The 20,856-nt window shown below is 40.1% G+C and overlaps 1 protein-coding gene across 1 annotated transcript in view; it reads left to right on the forward strand.

Moving 5' to 3' along the window:
* Positions 1–20,856, forward strand: part of SCEL (sciellin) — a 335,541-nt gene that overhangs the window by 147,150 nt on the left and 167,535 nt on the right. The gene's annotated exons all lie outside the window — the stretch shown is intronic.

Raw genomic sequence — 20,856 nt, forward strand, 5'->3', positions numbered from 1 at the left:
ACAAGGAGGGAGGTATGGAAGTGTCAAAATAGTGGTCCCTGGTGTCAGGTGGGAGAGTCATCATCCCAGCTCCAGGTGAGCCAGGATGAGTGGACTCGAGAAGGGATGAGGACCCATGTAGTAGGACTCAATTGTGGTGTTCCTCGTCCAAGTGAGACACATACCCAAAATATGTCTGGCTCCTCTAGTCGTTCATGGGATCATTCACATATTGGAAATGTTTGACTTGCTGGACCAATTTTGTCGATGGCAATTTCATCTCTGGGTCTTCTTAACCACAATCTGTGTTAATGGACAAACATTGTTTGAAAACATCTTAAAGCATTATAAAAGTGCTGAATGGCTGTTTTTTCCTTATGTGACTTAGACTTGGTAACTTTACAATTTTGTTTCATCTTCTTTGGCTGATTACCTTGATCAATCAAGCCAAGTGGAAATAGAGCCCACTTAGGTGGGAGCAGAACATGGGCAAATAGACTTTGTCAAGGAGAGCTGACACTCTTTTAGGGCTGCAAAGTGAGAGCCAAAATGTCAGTTGCTCAGTTGTGGCTCTTTGTGACCCCATGGGCTGTAGCCCTCCAGGCTCCTCTGTCCATGGAATTCTCCAGGCAAAAATACTGGAGTGGGTAGCCATTCCCTTCTCCAGGGGATCTTCCCAATCCAGGGATCAAACCTGATTCTCCTGCATTGCAGCAGATTCTTTACCATCTGAGCCACCAGGGAAGCCCCAGGGATGCAGAAAACACTGTTCAATTTCTTCATTTTGTAAATGTGCAAACTGAACGCAAAGAGGTCACATGATGTGCCAAGCCATTCCATAGGAGCAGAAATAGGAGGTTGTATTTCCTCTCCTAGTTGAATCATTATAGAATCATCGATATTTTTTAGAGACAGTTGAAAAAAAAAATCTATTCTCTAGCACTGGGTAAGTGGAGGAGAAATTTTTTTAAATTTAAATTGGATTTTATTTACATGTCCTTCATGAATAATCTCCATTCCAAGAGGTGTATGGTCTATTCTGAGGATCAGTGGGGAATTTGAGAAGGACAATGAAATGATCAGATTTATACTTTAGGAAGATATTCTGGCAGGAGTATTTTTCAGTACAGGAAAGTGTTAGAAAACTATATCTATCAAAAACTTTTCACTTTTTAAAAATTAATACAAGCCAATTCTTTCGGCATGATTCATGTCTTGGGCGTGTACAAGAAATATATTACTTTTTTGCTATGATCATATTATTTCCAGATTTGGCCATATGTTTCTCCTTGAATTGGCTTGGTTCAGATGGTTGAAACTTTTGTTTGAGTTGCTTATAATAGCGATGACCCATTTGGTGTCATTATGCTCAGTGCTGTTTTATTTAGAACCCTGTGTAATATGGAGTAACACATCTGTCAAGTTGCAATCATCAGTGGAGGCTCTCTAGGAACCCACTTCAAAGCTGGAGTGTGATATACCCTATACTTACATACTATTTGACTCACTGCTTTAGAATGAAACATTGCTGTTTGATTTATGAGGCCTGGGACCTTAGTTCATTTATTAACTGTGTGTATAAGTATGTAATGCAGTGGAAATAACAACTGCTTATTCCCACATGGTCTCTAATATAATTGGGAAGTAAAAGCCTACATATATGAAAAATTCAATAAAAAATAAAATGTTTATACTAAAATGAACCTTTTTAAAATAGTGTCTATTTTGATTAGTGTTTGTAAGTAACAGCTTTCATTGTTTAAGCATCTGACCTCACACCTTACTTCTCATTCCAGCAAGAAAGTTTTCATATCCGTTTTGCTCATGAAGGAAAACAAAGTTCAGAGAGGCTGACTTGTCTAAGATCAGATAGAAAGTGCAGAAAGTGTACAGATTCAAACCTGGGCTGTTTATAACCATAGACCCTGCCAGTTCTTATTAATATAAATAAAGCTTAATAATATAAAGCTAAATATAGTAGGTATTTAACCAATTTGAGGGTGTCCATCTCAGCATCAGGACCCATTTTCTATGTCTGGGAAATGTTCTTCCTTCGAGCTTTGCCAGGCTCCTTGCAGTTAGGGCACAGACCTAGGCTCTGCCAATCAGATCCACTTGATCTGCAGACTGTGAATCTGTCACCAGTGACACCAAGAAGCAGGGGTCTCCCAGAATATATTTGGACAACATATGGCCTTTCCAGGTGGTGCTAGTGGTAAAGAGCCCACCTGCTAATGCTGGGAGACATAAGAGATGCAGGTTTGATTCCTGGGTCAGGAAGGTCCCCTGGAGAAGGAAATGGCAACCCACTCCAGTATTCTTGCCTGGGAAATTCCATGGATTGAGGAGCCTGATGGGCTATGGTCCATGGTGTCCAAAGAGTCAGACATGACTGAAGCAACTCAGCATGCATGCATGGGATTGGGGACAGCAACGACAACCACATTTGATTGCCAAAGACCACAGGGATAGTGGCCCCCAGGAGAGAATCCAGATTCTGGTCACTGAGGCTGACTGAATGTGCTGAGAAGTCCGTGCCCAGCAGAAGTGTCAGGATGTCTTTAATTGACAAGTCCTGTGGTTTGCCTTTGAGAATTGTTTCTGGCTGTAAAATTCCTAAATGTGCCACTCTAGCCCTTTCAGAGAATATGTGAACTATCCAGCATCTTTTAAACAACCTCCACTCCTGCTTTAATTCGGCAGAGTTGGTTTCTTTCATTAGCATCCCAAAGGCCTGACTGTTACTAAGAGTTGTACCAGGAGAGGTTGTAGGCAATAGACCTTCAGAAAAATAGGGGAAGTATTAGTCCCTCAGTCGTGTCTGACTTTTTGCGACCCCATGGACTGTAGCCCGCCAGACTCCTCTGTCCATGGGATTCTCCAGGCAAGAATACTGGATTGGATTGCCATTTCCTCCTCCAGGAGATCTTCCTGACCCAGGGATCAGACTTGGGTCTTGCACATTGCAGGTTCTCCCACACTGTGGGCAGATTCTTTACCATCTGAGCCACTAGGGAAGCCTGGAATGAATTAATTACCTGTTATGGGAGTAGGTAAGGGGAAATGGAAATCAAGTTGCTGTTAAGAAATTGGACCTGAACAGCCATTGACATTTATGAAAAAAGCAAACAAACAGGAAAACAAAACCCCAGTTATTCAAAAGATCACCTGCTGTCCCCTCGAGTGACAGTTCCACTGAAGTCTGGTTTGCGAGACAATGATTACTATAAGACAGTTGAAGGGAAGAATTCAAGGACATTGTTGTGTAGCAATGGGCAGTTTACTAGCAGAAAATGAAAAACTCAAAGTATTTTTGCTCCTTGGAAGAAAAGCTATGACAAATTTAGACAGCATATTAAAAAGCAGAGACATTACTTTACCAACAGAAGTCCATCTAGTTAAAGCTCTGGTTTTCCCGGTAGTCATGTATGGATGTAAAAGTTGGACTACAAAGAAAGCTGAGCGCTGAAGAATTGATGCTTTTGAACTGTGGTGTTGGAGAAGACTCTTGAGAGTCCCTTGGACTGCAAGGAGATCCAACCAGTCCATCCTAAAGGAGATCAGTCCTGGGTGTTCATTGGAAGGCCTGATGCTGAAGCTGAAATTCCAATACTTCGGCCACATGATGCGAAGAACTGACTTATTGGAAAAGACCCTGATGCTGGGAAAGATTGAAGGCAGGAGGAGAAGGGGACAACAGAGGATGAGATGGTTGGATGGTTTCACTGACTCGATGGACATGAGTTTGAGCAAGCTCTGGGAGTTGGTGATGGACAGGGAATCCTGGCATGCTGCAGTCCATGGGGTTGCAAAGAGTTGGACATGACTGAGCAACTAAACAGCAAACCAAAGGAAGGCTACACTGCCTTGAAAACGAATTCAATGCTACTATTCTAAGTATGTATTTCTTCCAGTCTCTTCTGAAAAGGGACCTTCAGCTATTGGGATGACAGGACACTGGGAAAATGAAGTGCCCAGACTTTTCAGGTATAGTACACAAGGTTCTCTGAGTTAACACTAATTTCTGAGGGGCCAGAACCCCACTGTGACTGTTAGTCAGGATGAGGGCTTACAGGGATCAGGTGATAAGTAGAGTTTTGAGTTGAATCTATATCAGCTGAACCTGGAATCACCTCTGTTACTGATTTTATGATTACAATTAAAACCCCTCCGCAACTGCAAAATCCCTTTATTGACACTGACACATGAAACAAAGGTTATTGTGATAAGAGCCCAGTGGAAGCCCCTGGAATTCTTCCTAATGGTTTTCAAAAAATACTTAATCCACTCATTAAACAATTTTTACTGAATGTCTGCTTTATGTCAGACACTATGGCAGTGGTCATTTATGAGGGAACAAAACAAAATCTGCCTTGATGGAGCGTAAGTCCTGGAGGAACAAGACAAATTAATAAGTCAAATATATGTTATGGCAGGTTCAGTTTAGTTCAGTCACTCAGTTGTGTCTGACTATTTGCAACCTCATGGACTACAGCATGCCAGGCCTCCCTGTCCATCACCAACTCCCAGAGCTTGCTCAAACTCATGTCCATCACGTTGGTGATGCCATCTGACCATCTCATCCTCTGTCGTCCCCTTCTCCTCCTGCCTTCAGTCTTTCTCAGCATCCGGGTCTTTTCCAGTGAGTCAGTTCTTCACATCAGGTGACCAAAGTGTTGGAGTTTCAGCTTCAGCATCAGGCCTTCCAATCAATATTCAGAACTGATCTCCTTTAGGATGGACTGGTTGGATCTCCTTGCAGTCCAAGGGACACTCAAGAGTCTTCGCCAACACCACAGTTCAAAAGCATCAATTCTTCGGTGCTCAGCTTTCTTTATAGTTCAACTCTCACACTCATACATGACCACTGGAAAAACCATAGCCTTGACTAGACGGACCTTTGTTGGCAAAGTAATGTCTCTGCTTTTTAATACGCTGCCTAGGTTGGTCATAGCTTTTCTTTTAAGGAGCAAGTGTCTTTTAATTTCATGGCTGCAGTCACCAACTGCAGTGATTTTGAAGCCCAAAAAAATAAAGTCAGCCACTGTTTCCATTGTTTACCCATCTATTTGCCGTGAAGTGATGGGACCAGATGCCATGATCTTTGTTTTCTGAATGTTGAGCTTTAAGCCAACATTTTCACTCTCCTCTTTCACTTTCCTCAAGAGGCTGTTTAGTTCTTCACTTTCTGCCATAAGGGTGGTGTCATCTGCATATCTGAGGTTATTGATATTTCTCCCGGCAATCTTGATTCCAGCTTGTGCTTAATCCAGCCCAGCATTTCTCATGATGTAGTCTGCATACAAGTTAAATAAGCAGGGTGACAATATACAGCCTTGATGTACTCCTTTTCCTATTTGGAACCAATCTGTTGTTCCATGTCCAGTTCTAACTGTTGCTTCTTGGCCTGCCATGGAAAAAAAAAGTCAGGTTTGGGGTGGCAGTGGAAGGATTGCTTCATTTCTCATAGAGTCAACTGGGATGAGAAGTGAGAAATTAGGGGCTGCTGTGGGGGTCCTAGACCTCTTGAGGTGACCAATGTAAAGACAGATTGAGGGAATAATGAAATAATAGATAATACCAAATGCAAAACAAGCAAATGAATAACTGATTTCAAAATGGTGGAAGGAATCACAGTCACCAGAAGGGGCTTGAAAGATGCAAGGATGATAATTGTCTATCCCATCTCCATGTTAAATGTGTCTGTCTGGCAGATGCAGGTGGCAAATTGGTGTTGGAGAGAAAGTTTTTGTGTTTCTCTATCAGGATTTAAGCTAGGCATGCCACATTGCGAATCCATCTCTTTGTGGGTGATCAGTCAACACCACGTTATATATTTGAGTTTTCATCATACTTGATACATCTTTCCTCATAGCTCAGTTGATAAGGAATCTGTGTGCAGTGCAGGAGATCTGGGTTTGATTCCTGGGTCGGGAAGATCCGCTGCAGAAGGAAATGGCAACCCACTCCAATATTCTTGCCTGGATAATTCCATGGACAAGAGGAGCCTGGCAGGTTTCAGTTCATGGTGTTACAAGAGTCGAACAGGACTTAGGGACTAAACTACCACCACCTATTTAAAACTGATCTTTTGCACTGATACATTTGATATTAAAGGATTTAACAGTTCAGCTGGTCTCCATGGAATGATGAGAGTCAAGTACTTGGTAGTGTTTGAACACTGTTCTCCATAGCTTGACTGATTGTTACACTGTTTGTTTCATGAATGGCTTCCTTTTCCTTTGTTTTGTTGTCATTAATCAGTGGGGTAGTCAGCTTGGTGGTGTTTTAAATTGAGATTAAAATCTGTTTGTTAGGGTGGTTTCGAGGAAGCTTAGTACAATAAGAGAGGAATGATTTGTGCAAAAGTTTATCTTTCAGCACTTTTATTTTCAGAGCCTGCTCAGTTTGATACATAGAGTGAAGCTTTTGACCTTGAACTAGGAAACTTTGGATTTGATCCCAAACATTAAAGTACAAAGAGAAGATTTCCTCCTGTTTAAATGTAGTTCTTTGCTAACAACATTAAGAAAAATAATGTCATTTCACTTTTCTGCAAGATATGACTTGGCTGACATATCATCTACACTAGTTTTATTTTAGTAAAAAGCTTTTTATTCTGTTATAAAGTAAGCATATTTACTAAAGAAAATCTGGAAAACTTAGAAAAGGGGGAAGGAAATGAATTCACTTTCTATCAACACATGACAAATTACCACAGGCTGGGTAGCTTGAAAGGGCTTCCCAGGTGGTGCTAGTGGTGAAGAACCCACTTGCCAATGCAAGAGACATAATGAGATGCAGGTTTGATCCCTGGGCTGGGAAGATCCCCTGAAGAGAAGAGAGTGGCTACCCATGCCAGTATTCTTGCCTAGAGAATCCCACGGACAGAGGAGTCTGATGGGCTACATACAGTCCATAGGGGAGCAAAGAGTTGGACATGATTGAAGCGACTTAGCATATACACAGTAGCTTGAAACAACATACATTTAGTATGTCACGGTTTCTGTAGGTCCGGAGTCTGGGCACAGCTCAGCTGGGTCTTCTGCTCAGTGGCTGCCTTCATGGTGTCACTCGGGACTGGTCTCATCTGAGGTTTATGGGATGACTCCAAGTCTAAGTGGTTGTTAGCAAAACTCATTGCCTGCAGCTGTGGAACTCATGCTGCCTAACTTCTTCACGCCACAGGCATTTCACCTTTCGGGGAAGATCTGGGCCAGCTTTCAAAGGACTCACCTGATTAGACCAGGCCCACCCAGGATCATCCCCCTTTTGGTGAACTCAGCTGATGAAGGGCTATGGTTATCACTGCAAAATCTCTTCACCTTTGCCATATAATGTGACTAAATCATAGATAAGGTATCTCATCATATTCACAGGTCCAGCTAACACTCAAGGGGAGAGGACTGTACACAAACATGGGTCAACCTTGAATTTTGCCAACCACAGCAAAAATAGTCAAACAGTCTATAATAACAGCCTCTATATTTTAAGGCACTTCTTTCATTTTTTTTTTCCTGTATAGTGTGTTCTTGACATAAGTGGTATTAAATTTGGGGTAACATTTTCCTAAACTTTTATGCAAAAGTAAAAAGACAACTAAACTCCCATGAACCCCTCACCCAGCTTCAACAGTTATCATCATTTTGCAGTTTTGCAGTGCATAACATTTTGAAGTTTAATTCTTTTTCATTATTATTCTCATTATAGCAATTTTCTCAATTCATTAAAAAATAATTAAAACTTCACTCATCTCTTTATGGAATTAGTGCATTTACTGAATGTTGATATATACCAGGATAGACTAAGCAAAAGAGATGCAAAAGAGATAAGGCCCTGCCTTCAAACAGTTTATTGTCAAAAAGTGTCTTGCCAGTAAAAATGCAGTTTCATAAATTTGAGCAAATGCCAGGAGGTAGTAAAGGATAGGGGAGTCTGACATGCTGCAGTCCATGGGGGTCGCAAAGAGTCAAACATGATTTCTTGACTGAACAACAACAACAATGATGTATACAACTTGTAATATGAACTGAGACTGCTAAAAGAGAAAGAGATACCAAACCCAGTTTTGAGGACTCCTAGGAGTTTCCCTAAAGGAGAAATGTATGGCTTATGATATGCCATATATATTACTTAAAATGTTTTTGTCAGCTATTTCCTTATCTAGAGCCTGAGTTTCATGGTTCATGAATTTTTGTTTTTATTTTTTTTGTTGCTGTTAATGCAGTGTCCAGATGGTCATTTGGCATATAGTATATAATCAATAAATATTTGAAGGAAAAGCAGGAACCATAGTAATTAGACAAAAGGAGAGAAAACCATAGGGGCAGGAGTCCCGTGTTTTCTGAAAAGTACAGCATGTGAGCAAAGTTCTAGAGACAGGAGAGCAGGGCTCATACTATTATTATTAGCAGCAGTTTCCACCATACTGGGTGAATGTCCCACAGTTGACTTAAATAGTCCCCATTGTTGATTAGTTTCAAATTTTTATTGTACAATTATGCATATTTTTGCTAATAAATCTTGTACTTCTTAGATATTATTTAAATAGACTGGAGTCCAGAAGTTAAATGACTGGGACAACAATTTGACCCTTTTAGACACTTCTGATGCATATGTCAATGAGGGTTTAGTCAGAGAACAGAACCATAGAGAATAGTAGAAAAGGTTTATAGTAAGGCATTAAAAGGCTTACAGAATTTGGAAAGAGAACCTAGGTTGAGCTTCCAGGAATAAGTCTCAATGTCATACTCAGAACTGGGCCAGCAAGGGCACTGATGCCTCTACTAGAAATGGTCAGGAAGCCGCCTGGTGAGTCAAAACATGGCCACCACAGTTACCATATGCAAACTCACCTGTGCCAGCTAAAACCCACGCTAGCAAATGAATGCCCCATATTTGAAACCCATAAAGCAAGTGGGGAAATATTGGCCATTCTTGTCACCCTGTCACTATAAACCCAAATGTCTCCACATCTGTTCTTGCCAGAAGTTGTGCCACCGTGGCCAAAAATGGCCACCGCTTCCCATCTGCTTCCCAAATCCCACCAGGGGCGTGAAACTGATGTCTCCTGCACTGACCAGCAGGTTCCTTAACACTAGCGCCACCTAGGAAGCCCATGTCAACTCAAATCATATGAGAATCGTGGCTACCAGAAATTCTGGAATATGAATTTTCAGTTTTCTGGCTTTGGCAGTTTAGCAGATTAGGGAACTATTTTAGTGAAGAAGGAGATAGGAGTGGCTGTTGAGTGAGTACCAGTCTAGCACATCCGCATGCTATCGAGTTGCTTCTACAAAAATTATACAGGTTGTGGTCCTCTCCGGAAGGGACTGATGTGGGAAAGTACTGGTTTCGTAGCACTGAACCCCATATTTGTATATAGTTTCCTAAACACCGTTTAGGAGATAAATTTTTGGATGAACTAGAGTGGTACCATACTCCCTTTGGCATTGTTTGAACTTATGAGGTTGATCACTTTCCCAAATAGTTGATAACAAGTGTTATGTTTTTTGAAGGGACTAGTCTTCTCTTTGCCATGAAACTATTAGGTTCTTAGAAGATTTTTCCTAGTGAATTTAAATGTGTATAAGCATACTGTGGGCAGGAATCCCTTAGAAGAAATGGAGTAGCCATCATAGTCAACAAAAGAGTCCAAAATGCAGCACTTGGATGTAATCTCAAAAATGACAGAATGATCTTTGTTTGTTTCCAAGGCAAACCATTCAATATCACGGTAGTGCAAGTCTCTGACCCAACCAGTAATGCTGAAGAAGCTGAATTTGAACAGTTCTATGAAGACCTACAAGACCTTTTAGAACTAACACCCAAAAAAGATGTCCTTTTCATTATGGGGGACTGGAATGCAAAAGTAGGAAGTCAAGAAACACCTGGAGTAACAGGCAAATTTGGCCTTGGAGTACACAGTGAAGCAGGGCAAAGGCTAATAGAGTTCTGCCAAGAGAACGCACTGGTCACAGCAAACACCCTCTTCCAACAACACAAGAGAAGACTCTACACATGGACATCACCAGATGGCCAGCACTGAAATCAGATTGATTATATTCTTTGCAGCCAAAGATGGAGAAGCTCTATACAGTCAGCAAAAATAAAACTGGGAGCTGACTGTGGCTCAGATCATGAACTCCTTATTGCCAAATTAAGACTTAAATTAAATAAAGTAGGGAAAACCACTAGACCATTAGGTATGACCTAATCAAATCCCCTTGACCTAAATCAAATCCCTTATGATTATACAGTAGAAGTGAGAAATAGATTTAAGGGACTAGATCTGATAGACAGAGTGCCTGATGAACTATGGATGGAGGTTCATGACACTGTACAGGAGACAGGGAGCAAGGCCATCCCCAAGAAAAAGAAATGCAGAAAAGCAAAATGGATGTCCAAGGAGGCCTTTTATGGCCTCCTATAGCTGTGAAATAATAGCTGTGAAATAAATAGCTGTGAAAAGAAGTGAAAAGCAAAGGAGAAAAGCAAAGATATACCCATTTGAATGCAGAGTTCCAAAGAATAGCAAGGAGAGATCAGAAAGCCTTCCTCAGTGATCAATGCAAAGAAATAGAGGAAAATAATAGAATGGGAAAGACTAGAGATCTCTTCAAGAAAATTAGAGATACCAAGGGACCATTTCATGCAAGATGGGCACAGTAAAGGACAGAAATGGTATGGACCTAACAGAAGCAGAAGATATTAAGAAGAGGTGGCAAGAACACACAGAAGAACTGTACAAAGAAGATCTTCACAACCCAGATACGATGATGGAATCACTCACCTAGAGCCAGACATCCTGGAATGTGAAGTCAAGTGGGCCTTAGGAAGCATCACTATGAACAAAGCTAGTGGAGATGATGGAATTCCAGTTGAGTTATTTCAAATCCTAAAGATATGATGCTGTGAAGGTGCTGCACTCAATATGCCAGCAAATTTGGAAAACTCAGCAGTGGCCACAGGACTGGAAAAGGTCAGTTTTCATTCCAATCTCAAAGAAAGGAAATGCCAAAGAATGCTCAGACTACTGCACAATTGCACTCATCTCACATGCTAGTCAAGTAGTGCTCAAAATTCTCCAAGCCAGGCTTCAGCAATATGTGAACAGTGAACTTCCAGATGTTCAAGCTAGATTGAGAAAAGGCAGAGGAGCGAGAGATCAAATTGCCAATATCTGCTGGATCATCGAAAGAGAAAGAGAGTTCCAGAAAAACATCTATTTCTGCTTTATTGACTATGCCAAAGCCTTTGATTGTGTGGATCACAATAAACTGTGGAAAATTCTGAAAGAGATGGGCATACCAGACCAGCTGACCTGCCTCTTGAGAGACCTGTATGCAGGTCAGGAAGCAAAAGTTAGAACTGGACATGGAACAACAGACTGGTTCCAAATAGGAAAAGGAGTACGTCAAGGCTGCATATTGTCACCCTGCTTATTTAACTTTTATGCAGAGTACATCATGAGAAACGCTGGGCTGGAGGAAGCACAAGTTGGAATCAAGATTGCCAGGAGAAATATCAATAACCTCAGATATGCAGATGACACCACCCTTATGGCAGAAAGTGAAGAACTAAAGAGCCTCTTGATGAAAGTGAAAGAGGAGAGTGAAAAAGTTGGCTTAAAGCTCAACATTCAGAAAACTAAGATCATGGCATCTGGTCCCATCACTTCATGGCAAATAGATGGGGAAACAATGGAAACAGTGGCTGACTTTATTTTTTGGGCTCCAAAATCACTGCAGTTGGTGACTGCAGCCATGAAATTAAAAGACGTTTACTCTTTGGAAGGAAAGTTATGACCAACCTAGATAGCATATTAAAAAGCAGAGACATTACTTTGCCAACAAAGGTCCGTCTAGTCAAGGCTATGGTTTTTCCAGTGGTCATGTATGGATGTGAGAGTTGAACTATAAAGAAAGCTGAGTGCCTAAGAATTGATGCTTTTGAACTATGGTGTTGGAGAAGACTCTTGAGAGTCCCTTGGACTGCAAGGAGATCCAACCAGTCCATCCTAAAGGAGTCCTGGGTGTTCATTGGAAGGACTGATGCTAAAGCTGAAACTCCAATACTTTGGCCACCTCATGCGAAGAGTTGACTCATTGGAAAAGACCCTGATGCTGGGAGGGATTGGGGGCAGGAGGAGAAGGGGAGGACAGAGGATGAGATGGCTGGATGGCATCACTGACTCGATGGACATGAGTTTGAGTAAATTCTGGGAGTTGGTGATGGACAGGGAGGCCTGGCGTGCTGCGATTCATGGGGTTGCAAAGAGTCGGACATGACTGAGCGACTGAACTGAAGCATACCTCAGAAGTATTGTGGATTTAATTCCAGACCATCATTGTTTTATTTATTTACAATAAAGTGAGTGTCACAATAAACCAAATCACATATATTTTGGGGTTTCTCACAAAATATAAAAGTTTGGTTTATGCTATACTGAAGTCTTTCAAGTGTATAATAGCATTATGTTGAAAAAAAATCCATATACATACCTTAATTTAAAAATATTTTGTTGTTAAAAATGCTAACAATAGAGGATCTTGACGCCATATTAATGGTTGCTGACTGATCAAGGCTGGGGTGGCTGTAGCAATTTATAAAAATAAGGCTAAAATGAAGTATGCCACATCAATGTACTCTCATGAGCAATTTCTCTGTTGCACACAACTCTGTCTGATAGTTTTCTACCCACAGAACTTCTTTCCAAGTTGGAACCAGTCCTCTCAAACCCTGACACTGATTTATCAATTAAGTTTATGTATTATTCTAAATCATTTGTTGTCATTTCAACAAGCTACATGGTACCTTCATCAAGAGTAGTTTCCATTTCAAGAAACCACTTACTTCGCTCATTCATAAGAAGCATTTCCTCATCTGTTAAAGTTTCATCAGTGATGGCAGAAGTTCAGTCACGTCTTCAGTCTCTACCTCTAGTTCTCTTGTTATTTCCACCACATCTGCAGTTACTTCCTCCACTGAAGTCTTGAACTCCTCAAAGTCATCCATGGGGGCTGGAATAACTTCTTCCTGTTAATGTTGGCATTTTTATGTCTTTCCATGAATCGTGAATGTTCTTAATGGCATCTAGCATGGTGAATCCTTTCCAGGAGGCTTTCCATTTATTTTGTCATTATATGGCAGTTATAACCTTATAAAATGTACATCTTAAATAATAAGACTTGAAAATCAAAATTATTTCTTCATCAATGGACTACAGAATTGATGTTGTATTAGCAGATGTGAAAACAACATTAATCTCATCGTACATCTCCATCAGAGCTCTTGGGTGACCAGGTGCCTTTTCAATGAACAGTTACATTTTGAATGGAATCTTTTTTTTTTTTTTTTATGAGCAACTGGTCTCAACAATGGACTTAAAATATTCATTAGATCATGTTGCAAACAGATGTGCTGTCATCCAGGCTTTATTGCTCCGTTTATAGAGCAATAACAGAGGAGATTAAGCATAAATCTAAAGGACCTAGGATTTTTGGAATGGGAAATGAGCATTGGCTTCAACTTCAAGTCATCAGCTGCATCAGCCACTAAACAAAAGAGTCCGCCTGTCCTTTGAAGTTTTGAAGCCAGGCATTGACTTCTCCCCTCTAGCTATGAAAGTCCTAGATGGCATCTTCATCTTCTGATAGGAGGCTATTTCATCTACATTGAAAATCTGTCTTTAATTATCTATATTAGTTACATTAGCCAGCTCTTCTGAATAACTTGCTGTAGCTTCTATACCGGTCCTTGCTACTTCATCTTGCAATTTGATGTTATGGAGATGGCATCTTTCCTTAAACCTCATGAACCTATCTCTTCTAACTTCAAACTCTTCTTCTACAGCTTCCTCACCTCTCTGTCTTCACGATCAGAGCTTTGCCTTGGATTAGGCTTTGGCGTAAGGGAATGTTGTGGCTGGTTTGATATTCTATCCAGGCCCCTTAAAGTCTGTGTATCAGCAATAAGACTGTTTCTTATCATTTGTGTGTTCTTTGGAGTATCACTTTTAACTTCCTCCAAGAACTTTTCCTTTGCATTCACAATTTGGACAACTGGCACAAGATGAAGTAGCTTTTATTCTGTTTTGGATTCTGACATGCTTTCTTCACTAAGCTTAATCCTTTCTAGTTTTTTATTTAAAGTGAGAGACATGCAACTCTTCTTTCCACTTGGACACTTAGAGGCCACTGTGTGTGTGTGTGTGTTAGTTGCTCAGTCGTGTCCGACTCTTTGTGACCCCATGGACTATATCCTGCCAGGCACCTCCGTCCATGGGGATTCTCCAGGCAAGGATACTGGAGTGGGTTGCCATGCCCTCCTCCTCCAGGCGGCCACTGTAGAGTTGTCAGTTGGCCTCATTTCAATTTGTTTTGTCTTGGGGAAGAGGGAGACCTGAGGAGAGGGAGAGATGGGGAACGGCTGGTCAATGGAGCAATGAAGACAGATGTATTTATTAACTACACCATCTTATATGGGTGCAGTTCGCAGTCCCCCCCAAATAATTAGAATAGTAATGTCAAAGATCACTGATCAAAAAAAAAAAATCACTGATCACTATACAAATAAAATAATAATGAAAAAGCTCGAAATATTTCAAGAATTTTTATATTTAAATTTTTCAAAACTGTTTTAAATAAACCAAGATTCTATTTATTTATATATAAATATTAAAAATATATAATTATATTTTAAGCCAAGGTAACTGTTTTTAATATTATAGCTTTAAATATTGAAACATCCTATAGCATAAATCTTTGTTTTTAAAATTTTCTTTGACCTGCTTCCTCATCTTGAGATAATATCAAAGCTTGTCAGAGTTACTTACCATTTCACTTATGCTATAAGAACATTGCAAATACTGATGTTAATCCATAATTTTACAAATCTCCATTTGTCCATACAACTGTCCAAACTGAATGTTTTGTTCTGCATTTGGAATAGATTAGGAAACATTATACATTCTAACAAAGGGTAAAAGAGTTTTATTCTGCAGCTTTTTAGTACAGTTCTCCGAGAAGCTCAAAGAAGATTCTCAATTGTATTTTATATGGCAATTGCTTACAGGGTAGGTTGTTATGAATTATTATTCTTTCCTTTTCTCTTTATATTGGTAGTGTCTTTAGTTTGTATTTTTACCACCATGGTTCCTTGAATCCAGTCCCTTTGTGTTTTCTAGGTTAGAGAGGACCAGGCTGCCATTGGGACTATGTTTGCAAACAAAGCATAGCCAACACTTTATTTTAGGGCAAAATATAATCTGCTTAAATAACTAAAAATTCATGTTTGAACTGATCTCTTTTGCAGTCACGGGAAACTTAATAAGGGGTGCAGAAAGCCGGGAATCATCAGCAAAGAACTTTTTGGTTTCCTAAGACATGACTATAGGAAATTCATTTTAAAAACCTTGTATGGTATTTTACATTTTATCGATATGATCTCATGTTTGAATGAGGATATAACACGATCATTTATTTATTCAGTCCACAAGTACTAATGGGCCTAGTATGTGGCAATGTGTAGGACAGCAGGGAAGGCACTCGGGCTAGAAGACAGTGAGCAAGGAGGCATGGATTTCAGGATGCTTGATTATCCAGTCAAATGTCATAAAATGAGAATTTAGTGATGGTTTTATGAAAATAAAAATTTATGTTTAAGTGCTTTAATTTAAGCATCAGCCAAAAATATATAAAATTCTTATAAAACCAGAGAAATTCATTACCCTAGCCTAGGTTTTTGTGCAATCATACAACACCTAACTTCATTCTGATTTTTCTATATTATTTTATCTATTTTCTTTTATTTATTTATTTATCTATTTTCTTTTATTTATTTCTTTATTTTCTTTCCTCTATTTTCCAATAACACACATACTCATTTTATTATCCAACCTTCCTCCTGCTATTTCCTCCTCTGTATTGAGGCAAAAGCTATTCCATTTACCCTGATTCAAGCTGTATATTAAACAAACATGAACCTATCTTTATGTCCCTGCTTATGCTTTATTTCTTCAGAAACTTTTCATGATTTATTATCAGAAATTTTGAGTTTATTCCGTTTATCTTCATCTACATCATACTCTCATACTCTTGAAATTAGAAGTATTTCTTTTGTGTGTGAATTTTTGTACCTTCTCTTTAGTATTGGGTTCATTAATCTTTAAGAGATCCACTCTTTACCTCTAACATGAAATACATAGTAATGTAACTTTTATACCTTTTGGTTCTATATTTACAAAGCACCAAAATGAGTCCTATTATTTTATTTAGGGGATCTCTCATTTACAAGGCACAGATGCACTAAAGGACGTGATCAGGGATTTCATGGGACTCTCGGAAGAAGAGTGTAGTTGGGACCTGGGTGCCTCTTGTGTATCATATGCTCTCTCCCCCTGCCTATGCCTTTCTTTTTTAATTTAATTCATTAATTTGTTTGTTTATTTATTCTTTTTGGCTGTGCTGGGTCTTCACTGCTGCTCTCAGGTTTTCTCTAGTTGCGGTGAGCAGGGGCTACTCCCTAGTTCCAATGTGTGGGCTTCTCATTGCGGTGGCTTCTCTTGTTGCAGAACACTAGCCTCTAGAGTGCAGGCGTATTAGTCTTGTACACAGGATTAGTTGCCCTGTGGCATGTGGGATCTTCCCAGACCAGGGATCAAACCCATGTCCACTGCACTGGCAGGTGGATTCTTAACCACTGGACCACAAGGGAAGTCCCTCCCTACTTGTTTCCAGGTCTTTCTCTCTTGTGACTTTCTGCTTCTCTTCGTGTGTGTGTTGCCTTTTATTATCTTCTCTGTGTCTGTACACTAAGCTGCCTATCAGTTCAGTTCAGTTCAATAACTTAGTCGTGTCTGACTCTTTGTGACCCCATGGACTGCAGCACGCCAGGCCTCCCTGTCCATCACCAACTCCCGGAGTCCACCCAAACCCATGTCCATCGAGTCAGTGATGTCATCCAACCATCTCATCCTCTGTTTTCCCCTTCTCCTCCCACCTTCAGCTTTAGCATCCGTCCTTCCAATGAATATTGAGGACTGATCTCCTTTAGGATGGACTGGTTGGATCTCCTTGCAGTCCAAAGGACTCTCAAGAGTCTTCTCCAACACCAAAGTTCAAAAGCATTAATTCTTTGGCGCTTAGCTTTCTTCACAGTCCAACTCTCACATCCATACACGACTGCTGGAAAAACCACAGCTTTGACTAGACAGACTTTTGTTGGCAAAGTAATGTCTCTGCTTTTTAATATGCTGTCTAGGTTGGTCATAACTTTTCTTCTAAGGAGCAAGGGTCTTTTAATTTCATGGCTGCAGTCACCATCTGCAGTGATTTTGGAGCCCCCCAAAATAAAATCTGTCACTGTTTCCACTGTTTCCCCATCTATTTCCCATGAGGTGATGGGACCAGATGCCATGATCTTAGTTTTCTGAATGTTGAGCTTTCAGCCAACTTTTTCACTCTCCTCTTTCACTTTCATCAAGAGGCTTTTTAGGTCTTCTTTGTTTTCTGCCATAAGGGTGGTGTCATCTGCCTATCTGAGGTGATTGATATTTCTCCTGGCAATCTTGATTCCAGCTTGTGCTTCCTCCAGCCCAGCGTTTCTCATGATGTACTCTGCATATAAGTTAAATAAACAGAGTGGCAATATACAGCCTTGGCGTACTCCTTTCCCAATTTTGAACTTGTCTGTTGTTCCATGTCCAGTTCTAACTGTTGCTTCCTGACCTGCATGAAGATTTCTCAGGAGGCAGATCAGGTCATCTTTAATTTTAAATTCTTAAAATCTCTTTGAGAATTTTCCACAGTTTGTTGTGATCCACACAGTCAAAGGATTTGGCATGTCACAGAAATACAGAACAGACTTTTGAACTTTGTGGGAGAATGTGAGGGTGGGATATTTCAAAAGAACAGCATGTATACTATCTATGGTGAAACAGATCACCAGCCCAGGTGGGATGCATGAGACAAGTGCTCCGGCCTGGTGCACTGGGAAGACCCAGAGGAATCGGGTGGAGAGGGAGGTGGGAGGGGGGATCGGGATTGGGAATACATGTAAATCCATGGCTGATTCATATCAATGTATGACAAAACCCACTGGAAAAAAAAATAATAATAATAAAAAAAAGAAAAAAAGAAAAAAAAATAAAGCAGAAATAGATTTTTTTTTGGAACTCTCTTGCTTTTTTGATGATCCAGTGGATGTTGGTAATTTCATCTCTGGTTCCTCTGCCTTTTCTCAATCCAGCTTGGACATCTGGAAGTTTACTATTCATGTACTCTTGAAGCCTGGCTTGGAGAATTTTGAGCAATTACTTTGCTAGCATGTGAGATGAGTGCAATTGTGCGGTAGTTTGAACATTCTTTGGCACTTGGGATGGAATGAAAACTCACCTTTTCCTGTCTTGTGGCCACTGCTGCATTTTCCAAATTTGTTGGCATGTTGAGTGCAGCACTTTCACAGCATCATCTTTTAGGATTTGAAATAACTCAATTGGAATTCCATCACCTCCACAAGCTTTGTTCGTAGTGATGCTTCCTAAGGTCCACTTGACTTCATATTCCAGGACGTCTGGCTCTAGGTGAGTGATCCCATCATCGTGATTATCTGGGTTGTGAAGATCTTTTTTGTACAGTTCTTCTGTGTGTTCTTGCCACCTCTTCTTAATATCTTCTGCTTCTGTTAGGTCCATACCATTTCTGTCCTTTACTGTGCCCATCTTTGCATGAAATGTTCCCTTGGTGTCTCTAATTTTCTTGAAAAGATCTCTAGTCTTTTCCATTCTATTGTTTTCCTCTATTCTTTGCATTGATCACTGAGGAAGGCTTTCTTATCTCTCCTTGCTATTCTTGTGAAATCAAATTTTGCAGCAAAGCCACATTGCCTGGGCTTCAGTCTTGCTCTCCCAGCTAGTGATCTCACTAGCTGTGTGACACTGGACAAATTTCTTAATTCCTGTGAGCCTTGGTATTCTCATCAGTAAAATGGTGGTTGTGGGAAGTTGTTTACTGTAGTAAAACCTTCATGGGATAAATAAACTGAGAAACCTACTATGTGAAACACATCATAAGTACCATATCAATGGTGATTCTTATGACTTATACACAATTTTCATTTCCTCATTGTTTCAACTTGCCGGTGAACCAGCATGTGTGTCCTGATACTTCCTACAAGATAACTCTGACCCTGTTGCTAACTCAGTCCCACATCCTCAACAAAGGAATCTCTTTGGCATAGCTCATCTTTTTTAAGCTGGGCACATTAACATTGGTTCCTAGCAGGCCAGTGGATTGACTGCCTTTTAAGCAAATGCCTTGCTGTGGTCCAATGCCATGTATAGGAGGTGGGGGTGGAATCCATGTACACAACACACGTGCTGTCTCTCATCAAACGTCGTCAGTCAGTTTTCCAATTTCCGACAGAAGGGAGGATGGGCAGTGGACACCGTTAAAGGAGCATTGGCTAAAGATGTAAGTAAATATGTTTATGGAAACATTGCTTGGCTTTTTAGTGAGTTTTAATAAATTGAATCATGATTTTCATTGGCCTTATAATCTTAAAAATATAATTCATGGACTTCTTACCATTATTAACATGAACATTTTCTTGGGAGAGTTTGGACACATGTGTATGTATGGCTGAGTCCCTTCCCTGTTCACCTAAAACTATCACAACATCATTAATAGGTTATACCCCAATGCAAAATGTTTTTGGTATTAAAAAAAAGAATTTAATAAAAAAACTGAAAAAAATAAGCATGGATCCTTTCACTCTGGTAAAGACACGACACTGCACAGTGTTACAAAAGGAGCTGGGAGTCAGGAGATTGGGATGAATTCTGGTTCCTGCCTCATCCACTGCTTAGCCCTGGGCAATGCGTGATATCTCCCTGAGCATCACTTTCTTCATCTGCTAATACGGACCAAAAAATCCACCACACAGAATGTTCAATATCAATTATTGTTATAAATACACCTCTTTATGAGGAGTAGCTTCTGTGGGTGGTAACTTTACTTGAAAAACTCAGCATCAGACCTCAGAAATATAAGGTATGTCATGATAAAGAGACAAAAAGTCTTTTTTAATGTCTGTATTTGGCAGATTCAAAAGGCCAGCAGCACAGAAGAAAAAGAAATCAATGGTACAGTGCAGATAACAATGAACCATAAACGATATGGAAGAATAGCAGTCAATACTAAGCAGGAACTAATAAAATTCCAGCAGTTTCCCTAGATCAAAAATTTAGGCCTCATGAAAGAAAAAGGGAAACAATTTTGAAACTTTTGAATATATTATTGGGCTCAGGCAGAGCAGCACTCACTCTTACCAATCTCATTTTAAAAATTGTCAGATCAATTTACTTTCTCATGTTCACATTGTGTGTTAGTAGCTCAAGTATAGTCACGTGTAGGATTCTGATGGAAGCCCAGCTTGTACTAACTGGTTGAATGACCAAACCCTAGCCCTAACCCTAACCCTTTGGGTGATACAGATGGCCCCCTTCCTGAAATACTCTTCTAATAGACTGACCAGTTCTGTATTATTGCTTTTCCTTGAGAAGACCCACACTAGGTAGGCTTAGGAGTTGTGTTTTGTGGAAGATGTAACTGTCTGAGAAATGCCAACAATTTTCATTTCACAAATATTCCTGAGAGAATAGACTATAGTTGCAGAACAAATTCACATGGAGCAACTCACACTTTCATCTTTAAAATGGGGATAACAGGATGCCTTGTAACCATGTTCTTCATAGGTTTGAATGAGCATATATATATGAAGACTGTATAAGTATCAACTCTTATTATGTTAATTAAATGAGAGAAAAGGTTTGGAAATGGAATCATTTCTTAGTAAGGTGTGTGTGTGTGTGTGTGT

Source organism: Dama dama, chromosome 30, assembly GCF_033118175.1.
Source record: "Dama dama isolate Ldn47 chromosome 30, ASM3311817v1, whole genome shotgun sequence".
NCBI classification, from domain to species: domain Eukaryota; kingdom Metazoa; phylum Chordata; class Mammalia; order Artiodactyla; family Cervidae; genus Dama; species Dama dama.